The 18,721-nt window shown below is 43.6% G+C and overlaps 1 protein-coding gene across 10 annotated transcripts in view; it reads left to right on the top strand.

Moving 5' to 3' along the window:
• Nucleotides 1–202: 202 nt before the first annotated feature.
• Nucleotides 203–18,721, top strand: part of ADD1 (adducin 1) — an 86,306-nt gene continuing 67,787 nt past the window's right edge. For 8 of the 10 annotated variants that reach the window (XM_031010145.3, XM_031010139.3, XM_031010147.3 and 5 more), the window contains exon 1: nucleotides 203–384. The gene's annotated coding sequence lies outside the window, so the exon portion shown is untranslated. Of the gene's footprint in view, nucleotides 385–557; nucleotides 1,036–18,721 lie in introns of those variants that run through there. The other 2 variants (XM_055384389.2, XM_031010141.3) reach the window with 2 other exon arrangements.

Raw genomic sequence — 18,721 nt, forward strand, 5'->3', positions numbered from 1 at the left:
GCCCGAAGCTGCTGGCCGGGGTGCACTCCGCGCGGGACCCTGGGCCTCCGCAGGCCCCGGCGGGGTCGCCCCGAGGCGGGCCTGGCGAGTCCAATCGCCCTGCCCGCAGGGGACCCGCCCCTCATGGGTCCCGCCAATCGCAGGGTACGTTGCTCGGCAGTGCTGCGCGGCTTGGCCTATGGGACGGCGCGTTGTTGGGCTGCAGCGCCGCAGGCCGCACCCAGGTCGGGCGGTGGGGGCGAGCGGAGGGGCTGAGGGGTGGAGAGGCCTGGCGGGCCGCTGCTGCGGGCCAGGAGACGGGGGCGGAGCCGGAGCCGGAGCCGACGGGCGGTGGCCGCACTGGGACCCCGGAATCCCGCGCGCTGCCCACGATTCGCTTCTGAGGTGAGGCTAGCTAGCGGGGGCGGCGGGGGCCCGGTTCGGGCTGAGGCGGCGGCGGGGGCGCGGGGAACTGGGCCGCGGTTGCGGCGGGCGGGGGCCGCGGGGCCTGCAGCGGCCTTGGCAGCCTGGGGGGCGGGGAGGCCGCTGCGGCGCCGAGGGCGTCTTGGAGGGGTCCCCGCGGGGCCTTCGGCCTGGGCCGAGCGGGGGAGCGAGGGCACCGCAGATCTTTCATCGGGATAGGACCCCGGGGACTAGGCTTCTCCCGGGCCGCTCGTTCCTGGCCGGCTTGTGGGCTGCAGGGGTGGGGGCGGAGGAGGAGGACCCTGGCTGGACGCTGGTCAGCATCCTGCTTGTGAGACCGGTTCCGCGGTCCGCAGCGCTGGTGGCTGCAAGGTTTGTGTACGGACGCATCTGTCGGCTCTCGTATTTAAAAACGACGGCTTCTGCCAAAAGAGAAAAGCCGTATCTGCCAACGGACGCTCAAGAGATAATCGTGGAACTTTATCAGCGATGGGGCTGTTGGTCACCTTTGCCCTCCCTCTCTTTTCTTTTTTCTTAATCTTTTATTTTCGTTTTTTGGGAGATGTCAGAGGGCCTTTCCCTATTAGGATGACTTTTATCTTTGCTCTTGTAATGGCTCAAGATAGTTGGGAGGTAATTTGCATTCACTTTATGCATACCCACCTTGAAAAACGTATTTTGGTTCGCCTGAAACTGTTGTTGGTTTGAGCATAATTTATGTTTAGAAAGACAAAAAGCAATTGTCATATCTCCAAAGATATGACATAGCTGATAGCTGTATGCATTACTGGTAAGTTAAAGAAAGATTTTTTGTGTGAAAAATTGACTGAGATCTTAATGGGGATAGGAAATAGAATGCTGATAGGTCGACTGTGTCTATGAGTAGAGGCGCCTAGTGAAAACAAGCTGGGAGTGGATGAGTAGGAGTTCAACAGGCACCAGAGAGAGGAGGGCATTTCAGGCAGAGGGTGTGAATTGTATGCAAGTGAGTTTGTAAACTTTGGAGGCTTGAATGGACAAAGGCCAGTGATGATATCTTTTTTTTTTGAGACGGAATCTCACTCTGTCGCCAGGCTGGAGTACAGTGGCGCGATCTCGAGTCACTGCAATCTCCGCCTCCCAGGTTCAAGCGATTCTCCTACCTCAGCCTCCCGAGTAGCTGGGACTACAGGCGCGCGCCACCACGCCTAGCTAATTTTTGTATTTTTAGTAGAGACGGGGTTTCACCATGTTGGCCAGGATGGTCTCAATCTCTTGACTTCGTGATCCGTCCGCCTAGGCCTCCAAAAGTGCTGGGATTACAGGCGTGAGCCACGGCGCCTGGCCTACGTTAAAATTTTAATATACTCCTTTGATTTTGACAGTGGAGAAAACTATAATAGTAAAGTTGTCTTTTCAGGAAGTGGATGATTTGGGCAGTCAAAACTGCTTTTCAGAGTTTCGATGTGGTTTACAATGGTATGGACAGCTGGTATGATTTGTTAGTTTTCTACTTGTGGTGTCTTTAGGTTTTAAAGTTTCGGAGAGTCGCTGAGTGATGTGAGTCTAAACTCTAGCCAGTCCCCGAATTGTGAGATAGTTTTCCTTCTAAAATATACTTCGTACAACCTGGTCATTTTTCCTCTTAATTCTTTTGATGTTATCTGATATACTGAGAAGGTTTTGTTTGGTGTTCAGTTTTGTGTTACTGATTTTGCCATAAAAACTGTTTATTTACATGATTATTAGTTTTTAGTTCTTTCTTATAGTCTTTGAATTGAATAAGAAAAGTAAATACTGAAATGCTTCGAAAGATAACAAAATATTTACTTACTGCTTGAAACTTAGAGTTAGATTGACTGCCCTTCCTTTCTTTCCTTCCATGTTTACCTCTTAACATATACACATATGTAGAGAGAATAGTATAAACCCCTTTTCTCAACCAGTTTCAACAGTCAATCTTGCTTCATCGGATATATCCCCGCAGTCCTAGATATCCTTTAACCGTTAAATAGTTCAATATGTGTATCTTAAAGACTTAAACAAAAGGTAAACATGAGTACCACTATCACAGAAAATGAATAATTCCTTAATACTTTCAAATATCCAGCCAGTGTTAAAATTGTCAGAATTCTCATTTTTTTTCTTAACAATTTCAATCTGAATCCACATGCTATCTATACAGTGTGACTCATTTTAATTGATAGTTTCCCCTCCATATTTAGTTTTCTCTTGTAATTTATTTATGGATGAAACCTGGTAGTTTGTCATGTGGAGTTATGCACAGTCTCAATTTTACTCTGTGGCGTAGTTTCACAGAATTTACTGAAAACTGGTGGTTAGATCTAAAGGGGTGATCAGATTCAGCTTTACTTTTGTCAAGCAAACTTCGTAGGTAAGTAGGCAGAAATGATTAGTAGTCTTTGTTCGCAGCCCTTGATTGTCAGTGCCTACAGTCATTTCAGCAAGCATTGAATATATTGATGTTTGAATTCTATAACTTCTTTTATTAAATAGAATATTTTTATAAAGATAATTTTCATGCCTCCACTATTTGGTTATCTTGAGGTATCTCTTACAGAAAAGGGAGGATAAATGCTTAATTCTTCTCCATTATTTACTAGGTTTCACACAATGAATTGTTTCGCTAATATCCTTCAAAAGTAGCCAATGAAGCTGGGCATGCTAGGATGGGCCTGTAATCGTAGCTGCTCCTGAGGCTAAGATGGTACGAACCTGTGAGCCTGGGAGGTCGAGGCTGCAGTGAGCCATGATCACTTCACTGCACTACTCTGTCTCTTAAAAAAAAAAAAAAAAAAAAAAGCCGAACGTGGTGGCTCACGCCTGTAATTCCAGCACTTTGGGAGGCCGAGGCGGGCGGATCACGAGGTCAGGAGATCGAGACCATCCTGGCTAACATGGTGAAACCCCGTCTCTACTAAAAACGCAAAAAATTAGCTGGGCGTGGTGGCGGATGCCTGTAGTCCCAGCTACTCGGGAGGCTGAGGCAGGAGAATGGCGTGAACCCGGGAGGCGGAGCTTGCAGTGAGTGGAGATCGCTCCATTGCACTCTAGCCTGGGCGACACGGAGCGAGACTCCATCTCAAAAAAACAAAAACAAAAACAAAAAACAAGCTGGGTGCGGTTGCTCACAATCCCGGCACTTTGGGAGGCTGAGGCAGGTGGATCGCCTGAGGTCAGGAGTTTGAGACCAGCCTGGACAACAGTGAAATCCCATCTCTACTAAAAATACAAAAATTAGCTGGGCATGGTGGTGCATGCCTGTAATCCCCACTGCTAGGGAGGCTAAGGCAGGAGAATCGCTTGAACCCAGGAGGCGGAGGTTGCAGTGCCATTGCACTCCATTCTGGGCAACAAGAGCGAAACTCCGTCTCAAAAAAAAAAAAGGAAGTAAGACTAGGATTCTACTCAACCTTCTCATTTTTATATACCTGTATCTACTTTTCTTCTAAGCCTAACATTTTGGTTCTACTTGCTCACTGTTTCAACCCACACCGTACACATTTCAGTCTCAGAACAAGATGAACACGTGAACCTCGAAAATTTGAGACAGGTCTCGGTTAACTTAGAAAGTTTATTTTGCCAGTGTTGAGAATGTGTGCCTGTGACACAGCCTCCAGAAGTCCTGATGACATGTGCCCAAGGTGGTTGGGCACAGCTTGGTTTTATACATTTTAAGGAGACATGAGACATCGATCAATATACGCAAGAAGTGCATTGGTTCAGTCCAGAACGGCGGGGACAGGTTGAAGCAGGGAGGGAGCTTCCAGGTCACAAGTAGGTGAGAGACAAATGGTTGCATTCTTTTGAGTTTCTGATAAGCCTTTCCAAAGGAGGCAACCAGATATGCATCTATCTCAGTGAGCAAAGGGATGACTTTGAATAGAGTGGGAGGCAAGGCTGGGCATGGTGGCTCACGTCTGTAATCCCAGCACTTTGGGAGGCCGAGGCAGGTGGATCACCTGAGATCAGGAGTTCGAGACCAGCCTGGCCAGCATGATGAAACCCTGTCTCTACTAAAAATACAAAAATTAGTCAGGCTTGGTGGTGGATGCCTGTAATCCCAGGTACTCAAGAGGCTGAGGCGGGAGAATCACTTGAACCCAGGAGGCGGAGGTTACAGTGAGTTGAGATCGTGCCATTGCATTCCAGCCTGGGACAGAGTGAGACTCCGTCTCAAAAAAAAAAAAAAAAATAGGAATCTTAACATAGCATAATATTAAACTTTGATAGAGTTGTTTAATTGTTAATGCTTATTCTGGCCTTTCTACATTGAGGAACCTTGAGTTTAAAGGAATGAGGGGAAGCACATTTAATACAGTTTGCCTTTTGAGCTTAATTTTTCTAGAAGTACCTTTTTAAACAGTTGTTATAACTAACGTGTAACACTGTTTTTGATAACTGTTAGCTTAAACATGTTGAGTATATATTTATTTAATTAATTTTTTTTTTTTTTGAGACAGACTCTTGCTCTGTCACCTAGGCGGGAATACAGTGATGTGATCATAGTTTGCTGCAGCCTTGAACTCCTGGGCTTAAGCCATTCTCCCACGTCTGACTCCGAAGTAGCTAAGACTGCAGGTTCATGCCAACAGGCTTGGCTAATTTTTTTTTTTTTTTTTTTGAGATAGGGTCTCAAAAGCCTGAGCTGTGTTGCTCAGGCTGGTCTTGAATTCCTGGTCTCAAGTGATCCTCCTGCCTCAGCCTCTGAATATGCTAGGATAACAGGCATGAGTCACTGCACCTGACCTGTTTCCAGGTTTTTACTGTTATAAGCAGTGCTCCAATTAATATTACATCTCCATATTGGGCACTTATGAGGTACATCTATAAATACATTCTCAGAAATGAAATTGCTATGTCAAAGAATAATTGCACTTTTCATTTGCGTAGACATTTCCAAATTACCCTCCTGGCCCCAATTAATATTCTTACATTTCCATCTTTGGGCACCTATGAAGTATATCTATAGATACATTCTCAGAAGTGAGATTGCCATGTCAAAGAGTAATTACACTTTTACTTTCCGTAGATGTTTCCAGATTATCCTCCTAAGAAGTTACGTCAGTTTATACTCCTACCAGCTGTGTATTTTCTCCACATAATGAAGTATGGACACTAAAGTAACAATAGTCCCTATCTTACATGGTTATTGTGAGGATTAAATGAAGTAAATGCCAAAAGGTACCTACTAAGCTGTCAGCAAATGACTTATATTATTAATATAATTATTATTTTTTTCTGAACTTTATTACCAGAAATATTATAAACCTAGACAGTGCTTCATGAGGTTGGGAAAGAGGGTTCATACAATTGATCTGAGCAATATATGCCTCTGAAATACTATTATCTGTATTAGAACAGACGAGCTCTGCATCTAGGCCTTGGGCCCAGAGAGTCTGGCATCTGGGGCTGATGTTAGGGGACAGAGTCCACAGGTATATCTCAAATTTGCTGGAAAGGGCATCCCTCAGGAATGGGGCGCAGTAGATGTAACTACATGTGTGCCTCTGGAGCCTGGAATAGCAGCTGTGGCTGTTCGCATGGGGAGGAGAAAGTCATCATTTGGGAGGGACCTTTAGAATATCCCATCCCAAACACTTCTCTTACTCTGAAGGGCTTAATTTAAATTTGCTTTGTGGATTAACGTATTGAGAATGATTTAGGGAGTTCCTTACCTAAAAAATGTTTTCCCTCATCTACACACTGTCGCTTGAAATTTATTTCAGAGGAGAGGGAGCCGTAACCATAGGCAGTGTGGTATTATGAAAGGAGTACTGGCTCTTCACTATGGGTTTACTGTGGTTTGCTGAGGGTAGTTGAGTGGGTAAGAAAGTCACTTAGCTGCCCCAAGCCTCACTTTTCTCCATCGGAAAATTAAGTAGCCATGTAATACATGAAAGAGAGAATGTTGTGAAAACACTTTGAGAATGCAAAGGCCGAGTGAAAACATATGTCCGTACAAAAGCTTGTGTGTGAATGTTCAGAGCAGCGTTATGTTTAACAGACAAAAAGTGAAACACCCTAGATGTCCATCAGCTGATGAGTGGATCAACAAAATGTGGTCTGTTCATATGATGGAATAGTAGTTGGCAATAGAAAGGATTGAAGCACTCATACCTGGTACAACATGGATGAACTCTGAAAACATGCTAAGTGGAAGAAGCCAGACACAAGAGACCACGTGCTTCATGATTTTACTTATGTGAAATGTCTTCAATAGGCAAATCTTTTTGTTTTGTTTTGTTTTTTGTGAGACTGAATCTCACTCTCTTGCCCAGGCTGGAGTGCAGTGGCGCAATCTTGGCTCACTGCAACCTCCACCTCCCAAGTTCAAGCGATTCTCCTGCCTCAGCCTCCTGAGTAGCTGGGAACAGGTGTGTGCCACCATGCCCGGCTGATTTTTTTTTCTGAGGCAGTGTCTTGCTCTGTTGCCCAGGCTGGAGTGCAGTGGCGCAATCTTGGCTCACTGCAAGCTCTGCCTCCCGGGTTCACGCCATTCTCCTGCCTCAGCCTCCTGAGTAGCTGGGACTACAGGCGCCTGCCACCATGCCCGGCTAATTTTTTGTATTTTTAGTAGAGATGGGGTTTCACCGTGTTAGCCAGGATGGTCTCAATCTCCTGATCTCATGATCCACCTGCCTCGGCCTCCCAAAGTGCTGGGATTACAGGCGTGAGCCACCGCGCCTGGCCACACCCAGCTAATTTTTATATTTGTAGTAGAGATGGGGTTTCACCACGTTGCCCAGGCTGGTCTTGAACTCCTGACCTCAAGTGACCCACCCGCCTCGGCCTCCCAAACTGCTGGGATTACAGGTGTGAGCTACTGTACCTGACCCCCAGTAGGCAAATCTATACAGGCAGAAGGTAGATTTGGGGTTGACTGGGGCTCCAGCTGGGGAGAATGGAGTGGGAATGAGGAATGACTGCTAATGTGTATGGGGTTTCTTTTTGGGTGTTGAAAATGTTATAACGTTAGATTGTGATGATTAGTTACACAACTGAATACACTAAAACTCTGTATACTTCATTTAGAGACAGAGTCTTGCTCTATTGTTCAGGTTGGGGAACAGTGGTATAATCATAGCTGACTGTAACCTGGAACTCCTGGGCTCAAGTAATCCTCCCCACCTCAGCCTCTGGAATAGCTAGGACTACTGGTGCATACCACCACAGCTGGCTAATTTTTAAAAATGTTGCCACTCAAAATGTGTGGCCCTGGATCAGAATGGTGAAATTCTCTGAACTAATTTTTCTCATCTGCAGAAATAGGAGTAATAATAATAACAGTCATATCTAACTGGAGGTGTGAGGCTGTGGTAAGCAAACTTACAATGCTTACAGTATATGAGGATTCTGTCAGTGTGCTTTCTTTACTTCTTTTCCAGAACATAGAGGATGGAGGAGCAGGCCTTAAGAGGGAAAGACACAGAAGATGCAATAGAGAGCCCCTGTAGCTCTTTTTTGTCTGTCTCTCCCTCTCTCTCAAAATAAAGCCTATGTAGAGGTATTTTTTTGTCTGATACAGCTGCATGTGTTTGCAGTTTAGTAGGAACTTTGTGGTTAAACCGTGCTTTCCAAGATTTTCTTAAAAGGCCAACCTTGTTGCCAGATGATACCATTAATCAAGTTATTCAAGTTATTGTCACGTAGGGCTTCAGGCAGGAAGGAAGGTTAGGAATGGTCTTTAGTCTCATAGAATGAACTCCCTTTTGGTCTGAGTGTCTCCTTCAGTAGGAAGGGATGTGATGTTAATTGACCAGTCTTTAGGGGGGAAATAGATGACCCCCACCATCCGGATACTCAGTTTTTATTCTTTTTTTTTTTTTTTTTTGAGATGGAGTTTCGCTCTTGTTGCCCAGGCTGGAGTGCAATGGCTCGATCTCGGCTCACCGCAACCTCCGCCTCCCAGGTTCAAGCAATTCTCCTACCTCAGCCTCCCGAGTAGCTGAGATTACAGGCATGCATCACTACGCCCGGCTAATTTTTGTATTTTTAGCAGAGACGGGGTTTCCCCATGTTGAGGCTGGTCTCGAACTCCTGACCTCAGGTGATCTGCCCGCCTCAGCCTCCCAAAGTGCTGGGATTACAGGCATGAGCCACAGCGCCCGGCCTCTTTTCTTTCTTTTCTTTTCTTTTTTCTTTTCTTTTCTTTTCTCTTTTCTTTTCTTTCTTTCTTTCCTTCTTTTTCTTTTTCTTCTTCTTCTTCTTCTTTTTTTTTTTTGAGAGAGAGTCTCGCTCTTTCGCCCAGGCTGGAGTACAGTGGTGCGATCTTGGCTCACTGCAACCTCCGCCTCCCAGGTTCAAGCGATTCTTGTGCCCCAGCCTACTGAGTAGCTGGGACTACAGGTGCACAGCACCACACCCGGCTGATTTTTGTGTGTTTTTCTGTAGAGATGGGGTTTCGCAGATACTGCATTTCAGTTTTTTTCTGAGCAACGTCTCCAGGGACTGAAGCACACATACTTTGACAACAGAATCACCAGCAATGTCACTGACCTAGGGTGTCTGCAGCATTCAGTGTCTTCTATTTTCTGTACTAGGTGTTTGATTGTTTTGTAAAGCAGGAAATATTTTTTTTTTTTTTTTTTGGAGACAGAGTCTTGCTCTGTCACCCAGGCTGAAGTGCAGCGGTGCGATCTTGGCTCTCACTGCAGCCTTGACCTCGTGGGCCCAAGCAGTCCTCCCACCCAGCTTCCTGAGCAGCTGGGCCTGCAGACCCACCCCACCACACCCAGCTAACTAAAAAAAATTTTTTTTTTGTAGAGCCAAGGCCTTGCTATGTTGCCCAGGCAGGCCTGAAGGTGCTTTTAAACTCAGATAAGCAGAACATTTGTAGCTGTGGAAATAGCTGTAATCTAACCATCAGAGTTGTTTTAAGGATACAAATTACATATAGTGTTTAAAGCATAATGAATGTACAGGTTGCTAGATTGGGGTTTACTCTGTTCTTTCTGTAACTTTTTAGAAGTTGGTCACTTACTTTTTTTTTTTTTTTGAGACAGGTTCTCACTGTGTTGCCCAGGCTGGAGTGCAGTGGCACGATCTTGGCTCCCTGCAACCACTGTCTCCCAGGTGCAAGCAATTCTCCCACCTCAGCCTCCCCAGTACCTGGGATTATAGGCACCCACCACACCCAGCTAATTTTTTATAATTTTAGTAGAGATAAGGGTTTCACCATGTTGGCCAGGCTGGTCTCAAACATCTGACCTCAGGTGATCTGCCCACCTCAGCCTCCCAAAGTGCTGGGATTACAGGTGTGAGCCACCAGCGTCTTTTTCTAGTATAAGTGTTTAAGGCTATATAGCTCTCTAGAAGCATCTCTTTAGTGAAGCCAGTAGTTTCCAACTGTAATATTTTTGTTAGTAATGTATATTTAAATTTTCATTATGATTTCTTTTTTGGCCCATAAATTATTTTAAAATGTACCTTTAAATTTCTAAATATATGGTTTTAAGAAACTCTTCTGTTATTATGTTGTTTTTTTTTCTTTCAGACTGAGTTTTGCTCTTGTCACCCAGGCTGGAGTGCAATGGTGCAATCAGGGCTCACCGCAACCTTCGCCTCCCAGGTTCAAGCGATTCTCCTGCCTCAGCCTCCCAAGTAGCTGGGATTACAGGTGCCCGCCACCACGCCTGGCTGGTTTTTGTATTTTTAATAGAGACAGGGTTTCACCACATTGGCCAGGGTGGTCTTGAACTCCTGACCTCAGGTGATCCACCTGCCTCGGCCTCCAAAAGTGCTGGGATTACAGGCGTGAGCAACCGCGCCTGGCCGTTTTTATGTTTTAATTGCATTGCACCTGGAGAAATGGCTTGTGTGCTGCTGATTCCCTGGAATTTGTTGCGATTTTCTTTATTGCCAGATATGACATGAATGTTTATAAACATTCCTTGTATTCTAAAGAATATGGGCTGGGTGCAGTGGCTCATGCCTGTAATCCCAGCATTTGGGAGGCCGAGGTGGGCAGATCACCTGAGATCAGGAGTTTGAGACCAGCTTGGCCGACATGGTGAAACCCCATCTGTACTAAAAATACAACAAAATTAGCCCAGTGTGGTGGCACACGCCTGTAATACCAGCAACTCGGGAGGCTGAGGCAGGAGCATTGCTTGAACCTAGGAGGCGTAGGCTGCAGTGAGCCAAGATCATGCCGCTGCATTCCAGTCTGGGCGACAGAATGAGACTCCATCTTAAAAAAGCAAGCAAGCAAGCAAGCAAGAAAGAATATGTATTTAATTTGTGTGAGAAAGCAGGGAGGTGCAAGGTTCTGTATATCTCTAATGATCTAACTTGTTGCTTGCATTGCTCATATTTCCTATTTACTGTTACTGATTTGAGCAATGTGGTAGATTATTATCGTAATCTCATTATGGTAGATTTGTCAGTTTCTCTGTGAGTTCTAGCAATTTTTGGTTCATATATGTTGACAGTATTTTATTAGGTGTGTATAACCTTATACTTTTCATCTTCCTGTTGAATTGTACTTAGGTTTATGGCCTTTTCCATTCTGAATAAATGCTTTTATTTTCTTGGTCTTCATTGTCTGATATTAATATAGTTACTCCAGCTTTGTTTTGTTTGGTATTTGCCTGGTATTTGTATTTTTGTCCATTTATTTTCAGACTGTCTGTGTTCTGTTTCATGGCTATATTAGTTTTTTGTGGCTCCTGTAACAAGTTACCACGTACGTGGTGCTTTAAAACAACAGAAATTATTCTCTCATAGTTCTGGAGGCCAGAAGTTTGAAAACAATATCACTGGACCAAAATCAAGGTGTCACTAGGGCTGTGCATTCTTCCTCTGGAGGTCGTATGGGAGAATCTGTTCCTCGCCTCTTCCAGCTTCTCATGGCTGCCACATTCCTTGGCTGTGGCTGCATCACTCCAATCTTTGTGACCCAGGTCAGATTGGTTTCTTGTCTTCTGTGTGGTTAAATCTCCCCCACCTCGATTTTATAAGGATACTGGTGATTACATTCAGGGCCCACCCAGGTAATCCAGGATAATCTCACAATCCCAAAATACTTAATTATATCTGTAGTCTTTGCCATATAAAGTAATATTTACAGGTTCCAGGCATTATTCAGACCTGTTAACTTGGGGACCGTTACTCAGCTTACTAAAAGAGTGTCTCTTATAAGTTACCTGTAATTTCTGTCTTTTAACTGGCATAATTTAGTACATGTATGTTATCATGATTCAGATAAATTTGTACTTTCTTTATCATCTTAGGTTTTGTGTTCTGTTTGTCTTTTCTCCCCATGCTTGCCTTTTTAAACAACTGGGAGTTGTTTGTTTTTCTTTATATTCTTCCATCTTTTGGTTTGGAAATGACATACTCTTAATATTCTTTTACTGATTACCCTTGAAATTTTGCTATGCATATTTAACGGAGTCTAAAACTAATATTCTGTCGCCCTCCTAGATACAGCAAAGGCATGAAAGTTCTTTAATTCCAATTATTCAACTCTCAAGTTACATGCTGCTGTTGTTCAGTGTTTTAGTCCAGATTTTTTTTTTTTTTTAAAGAGACACAGTCTTGCTCTGACACTCAGACTGGAGTGCACAAGTTTTTTTCTTTTCTTTTTTTTGAGACAGGTTCTCACTCTGTCGCCCAGGCTGGAGTGCAGTGGCGCGATCACAGCTCACTGCAGCCTTGACCTCCTGGGATCTAGTGATCCTCCCACTTCAGCCCCCAAGTAGCTGGGACTACAGGCACATGCCACCATGCCCAGCTAATTTTTGTATTTTTTTGTTGAAACAGGGTTTTGCCATGTTGTGTAGGCTAGTCTCGAACTCTGGGACTCGAGATCTGCCTGCCTCAGTCTCCCAGAGTGCTAGGATTACAGGCGTGCGCCACCATTGGGCATGGTAGTGCATGCCTGTAGTCCCAGCTACTTGGAAATTATTTCACACAAGTTCTTTTTTTTTAAGAAAAAAAATAGAGACGAGTCTCACTATTATGTTGCCCAGGCTGGTCTTGAATTCCTGGGCTCAAGTATCCTCCCACCTCAGCCTTCCAAAGTGCTAGGATTACAGGCATGAGCCACCACTCCCAACCTTCACCTAAGTTCTTGAAAGATAATTTTGCTTGATACAGAAATCCAGGCCGGGCGTGGTGGCTCACGCCTGTAATCCCAGCACTTTGGGAGGCCGAGGTGGGCGGATCACGAGGTCAGGAGATCGAGACCACGGTGAAACCCCATCTCTACTAAAAATACAAACAATTAGCCGGGCGCAGTGGCGGGCGCCTGTAGTCCCAGCTACTTGGGAGGCTGAGGCAGGAGAATGGCGTGAACCCGGGAGGCGGAGCTTGCGGTGAGCCGAGATTGCACCACTGCACTCCAGCCTGGGCGACAGAGCGAGACTCCGTCTCAAAAAAAAAAAAAAAAAGAAATCCAGATTGACAGTTATTTCTTTTCAGCATTTTGGAGTTATCCTACTGCTCTCTACTTTTGTTGTTTCTATTGGCAAGTTTGGCAGTGGTCAGTTTGTTATTCCCTTGTAGGTGATCTGTCTTTTTTTCTTCTGGCTTCTGTTAGAATTTTCTTTTCTTTATTTTGGCCTTGGCTATTCTGCATATTCATTGCAATGTGCGTAAGGTATGGATTTATCTTTATTTATTTTGCTTGGTTTTTGTAGATTCATGTCTTTCAGCTCTGGGAAGTTGTCAGCCATTTTCTTTTGGAATATTTACTCTTCCCTATTTATTATTTCTGCATGTTACTCAAGTAAATGGTTACTAGAGTTTTTTTTTTTTTTTCCTGAGACGGGGTCTTGCTCCGTTGCCCAGGCTGGAGTGCTGTGGCATGAACTCCGCTCACTGCAACCTCCACCTCCTGGGTTCAAGTGATTCTCTCGTCTCAGCCTCCAAGTAGCTGGGACTACAGGCGTGCACCACCATATCTGGCTAATTTTTGTATTTTTAATAGAGATGGGGTTTCACCACGTTGGCCAGGCTGGTCTCAAACTCCTGACGTCAGGTGATCTGCCCACCTTGGCCTTCCAAAGTGCTGGAATTACAGGTGTGAGCCGCCACACCCAGCCAACGTTCTTATTCTGTTATTTTTTATTTTTTATTTTTTTTGAGATGGAGTCTCGCTTTGTCGCCCAGGCTGGAATGCAGTGGCGGAATCTCAGCTCACTGCAACCTCCACCTCCTGGGTTCAAGCAATTCTTCTGCCTCAGCCTCCTGAGTAGCTGGGACTACAGGCTCATGCCACCACGCCCGGCTAATTTTTTGTATTTTTAGTAGAGACAGGGTTTCACCATGTCAGCCAGGCTGGTCTTGAACTCCTGACCTCATGATCTGCCTGTCTCAGCCTCCCAAAGTGCTAAGATTACAGACGTGAGCCACCGCACCCGGCCAGGGTAATTTTTTCAAAGCTGTGTTTTAATTCGCTAATTCCTCTTTGTATCTAAGCTGTTACTCATTTTTTGACCTAAAAATTCAATTTAAATTTTTTTTATTCTAAAAATTAGCAGGTGTGGTGGTGCTCCTGCAGTCTCAGAGTCCCAGCTACTCAAGAGGCTGAAGTTAGAGGATCGCTTGAGCCCAGGAGTTTGAGACCAGTGTGGGCAAATCGAAACCCCGTCTCTACATAAAATACAAAAATTAGCCGGACATGATGGGGTGCACTTGTGGTCTCAGCTACGCAGGAGACTGAGGTGGGAGGATCACTTGAGCCCAGGAGGCAGAGGTTGCAGTGAGCTGAGATTGTGCCACTGCACTCCAGCCTGGGTGACAGAGTGAGACCCTGTCTCAAAAAGAAAATCTGAGTGGTAGGGATTTTCAAGTATTTGCCTTAGTTGAGGTCTCCAAATGGAAATAGTGATTGGGCACTAGTTTAAAATGTACAAAAGGTGTATTCAGTGTGAGGTTGGTTCCAAAGTGCACGGTTTGACAGCCCAGGGAGCGAGTGAGGTGTGTTGTTGTGTTTTCCATGATACAGGGGAACTGACTCCAGTATGGCCAGTATACGAGACTTTGGTAAAATCATTACTTTGTTCTGGAACTCTATTTTAGCATCTGTAAAATGCCTTCTAAAGTTGCTTCTGGGGCAGAAAATACATGCTTCTAAGGTTCTGTCTCATTGCTTTTTTTTTATTTTAGTAATTTAATAAGCATTTATTTAAGATCTGCTGCATTCAGAGCATTGTGTTAGGAATATTGGAAGTAAAGCATTGTAATAGCTCTTGCCTTCAGTAAGCTTGCAGTCTGGCAGTTGGATTAAAAAAATGACCATACGAAGCAGTGATAACAGCCTCTAAGAGGGAACTGTACTATGTGGTGGAGATATGTGTCCCCCTGCAAATACCAAGAAAGACAGTTAATTAGTGTCCATTACAGAATGTTCTTCTGGTGTCCTTTTTAAAGAGATTCAGTCAGTCTTTAAAGATGATGCTATTGCTGCTAGTGTTAATAATAATAGTGATAGCTACCACTTACTGTTTTCTGTGTACCTTGTGCTAAACACTTGACATAAGTTAACTCGTTTAATCTTAAACCAAGGAAGTAGATAATGATTCTCATTTTACAGATGAAGAAACTGAAATAGAGAGAGATGAAGAAATGTGCCTAAGGTTATGCGGTTTAGCGAACTGGGATCAGAACCTGGGTTCTCTGGCCTTAGACTATAAACCATAGATAGAAATTGAGCACATTTATTAATCAGCATTGCAAGGCTAGTGGAATTTTGATAAACACCCAAACCAGATTCTTTTCTGCACTAGTGATACCAGACAGATTTTGGAAATATAAACAGGATAGGGTGCATTAAAGTTCATTCACATTTGTTCAGTTAAACAGATGGTTGGCTTATCTTTAGTTGCTTCACTCAGTCATTTTCAAAACCACACCCAAGGCCAGGCAGTGGCTCATGCCTGTATTCCTAGCAGTTTGGGAAGCTGAGGTCAGAGGATCACTTGAAACCAGGAGTTTGAGACCAGCCTTGGCCACGTAGTGAGACCATGGCTCAACAAACAAAGAATAATAAACATATTTACTATTATGGGACGTCTATGTGCCAGACATTGTGCTAGACATTTTACATTTATTATTTCTAATTGCCCCAACAACCTGGGAACATATCACCGAGAGTATTTTATTACAAATGTGGAAACTGAAGTACAGAAGACAATAAGCCTATGAAGTGATCCTAGGGCGGTGCTGGTACAAAGTCAAAACCTGCATCATTGGGCCCTGCGCCTCTGTGTCTGTGGGGAGAAGGGATTGTTGATGATGTGATAGCTGGAAAACATATCATTCATCAAAATAAATCCCAGGTGGATTAAAAAGAAATGTTTAAAATTATAGAGGCACTGTGGAGAAAAAGCAAAATAAAATGTTTATCAGAGATAATGCCTTAACATTTTCTTGGAACATTTTATTAGATGTGTGCCTGAGAAGGAATGATAACTTTCTTTTTAAAACCAGAAGAAATCACAAAGGAAAAGGTTTGTCGACCTAAATATGCAAAATGTTAAAATATTTTCTTATTGAAAAATAAAATTATAGAAGATAGTAAGTGGAGAATGACAAATATGATAAAAGGGTCAATACCTGTACTATTTTTTTCAGATGTGTAGAAATAAATACATCAAGATCTCAACAGATATGTGTACAAAGGAAATAATAGGTCATGGGAAATTTTAAATGTAAATAAGCATATAAAAAAATTCATGCTCACATACTGAGAGAAATGCCAAATAAAGTAGACATTTCTACACTCCAGCCTTGGCAGCAGTGAGACCCTGTCTCAAAAAAGCAAAACCAAAGCAGACATTTCCCATCTACCAAAACAGAGAAATTTTAGTGATAGCCTCTGCTTCCTTTTCAGAGTATGTAAGCCAAAAGGAAGTGAAACTTTTTATTTAATCCTCACCCATTTTGGAGGTTTTCTTTACTGTAAGTTTTCCTTTCCAGTGTCAGGCTTACCCTTCAAGCAGTTACCACTTTAGACACATTGTTTGCCGCCATTTCATTCATCAGCTGCGTTATTCATAAGATCACTTTATAATGACATACTTTTCCATCTTACTGTTTTATAATTATTAAATGGTTCCCCTGATATTGCTCCCTTTTTTTTTTTTTTTTTCAGGAGAAACATTCTCAGGTTAGTACTGTTAATTCCTCCTTACGTGTTTAATTAGATTATAGAGTGCTGGTTTTTTCCTTCCTTATAAAATCTTACATAGAGTTTTCTATACTGATGTGTCTGGTCAACCTGTGCTTCCTAACTTAGCTGAGTCTTCCTGCAGTCTTTATGGGGTTTCATAAAGTGAGCAGCTACCATGCTCACTTAGTTATAACTTCCCTGAGGTCTAGAAATCTCCTTTTCTCCTTTTCTTCTTTTCTTATTGTCCTACCTCTGGGAGTTGTTTGTGTGAGCTTTAGTCTCCAAATCGAGTCATCTAGAGGCAGACATACTAGCTACGTTTGCTTTATCAACTTTGGGAATTGACGTAATTTTGGAAACATAAGACCTTCTTAATTCAGAGATACAAAACCCAATTTGATATGCAGATTGTCCATTTGCAGTCTGGAATTTCCTTGTGAGTGGCGAACTTGTGAGTGAAATTTGGAGTGTTTTAGTTTGTTGCTGTACTTCAAGGGTCTCTTCAGTCGGACGTCAGTTGTGATTGAATGAAGCAAAGCAAAGGTTTTTCTTAGTCATATGCCTCTAGAAACAAAACTTAGATTAGCGTTGTTAGTCCAAAATGTTAGATCTGGAAATGTATTTGTTCTTCCATATGTATTAATTGAGAGACTATTACGTGACAGCTCTGTGAATACAGTAGTGAATGAGACAGACAAGTTTCTTGTCCTCTTGGGAGTTTTATTATACTAGGGGAGATAGTTTATTTCTGACAGTGATACTAAGAGTTAACACTTAAGTACTTCCTATTTGTCAGGCACTTATTCTAAGCATTTTACATGCATTAACCTGTTGTTAAACTCATATTTCAAATGTGGAAACTTCCACCAGGGAAGTTAAGAAATCTTGCCAAAATTACAGAGTCAGTAAGTGGCTGAGCTGGAGTTTGAACTCAAGCAGTCTAGCTCCAGAGTCTGTGCCCTGATAGTGATGATAAGTACTTTGAAGGGTAAGAAAACACAAAAAGTCCAGGGTGATTTGAGAGAGCTGGGAGTGGGGACTATTCTAAATAGGGTGGGCAGGGAAGCAAACTTCAAAATTTAGAGTTGAAATTTGACCTGCAGCCTAACTCATAAGGACTAAGGCATTCAAAGTAGCTGGAATAAATTCTTTGTTCTGGACAGAGAGGACAGCAAGTACGAAGACTCTGAGGCAGGAAGGGGCTGGGGGTGTTTGAGGACAGAAGGGAGACTAGTGTGTCTGGGAAATGGTGAGCAAGGGAGCGTGGGGGCTGGGGGCCAAACTGGGAAGGCCCCTGCATATTGGGGTCAAGAGTGCGGATTTTATTCTAGGGACTGTGGGAAGCCATTGAACTCTTGGCCCCAAGTGGTCCTTGGCCTCCCAAAGTGCTGGGATTACAGGCATGAGCTACCACTCCCAAATTAAGTAGGGTGCGACATTTAAATATATTAATACGTTTATGGAGAATGAATTATTAAGAGTATGAGTTTAGATACAGAGAGACAAGACTAAAGATTAAGAGTCTTATTTTGAATAAGTTAGGTTTGAGTAGACTTTAAATATTCAAACAGATGTTTTGTTGGCATTTGGACATGCAAGTTTGGCCTCAGGGAAGAGTTCAGGGCTAGAGATAAAAATTTGGGGCCCATTAGTGTATATAAATCAGTGGTTCTCAACTCTGAGTGCACATTTGACTCACCTTTAAAAATGCTCATGCCCAAGCTCCATTCCTAGAGATTCAGATTCTGTGGGTCTGGGTTTGGGTCTAGCCATGGTTTGTTTTAAATCTATCTAGGTGGCTCTAATGTATGACGAGGGCTGAGAACCACTGGTGGAGGTGGTATTTAGAGCCAAGGATGGGCCTGGATCAGTGTGATCCTTTAAGGCAAACTTGTCCAACCTGTTGCCCACATGTGGCCCAGGACAGCTTTGAATGCAGCCTAACACAAATTCATAAACTTTCTTAAAACATTATGAGATTTAAGTTCATCAGCTATCATTAGTGTTAGTGTATTTTATGTGTGGCCCGAGACAATTCTTCTTCCAGTGTGGCCCAGGGAAGCAAAAAGATTGGACACCCCTGGCTTAAGGCAATGGTATAGCTAGGGAAGACAAGCCCCTCAGGGTACTGGGGCAGCCCAGCAGGTAGAAGTTGAATAGAAGAGGTAGAACAGCAAGGGAGACTCACAGCAGTAGCTG

The sequence above is a fragment of the Gorilla gorilla genome, chromosome 3, assembly GCF_029281585.2.
Source record: "Gorilla gorilla gorilla isolate KB3781 chromosome 3, NHGRI_mGorGor1-v2.1_pri, whole genome shotgun sequence".
In the NCBI taxonomy this organism is placed as follows: Eukaryota; Metazoa; Chordata; class Mammalia; order Primates; family Hominidae; genus Gorilla; species Gorilla gorilla.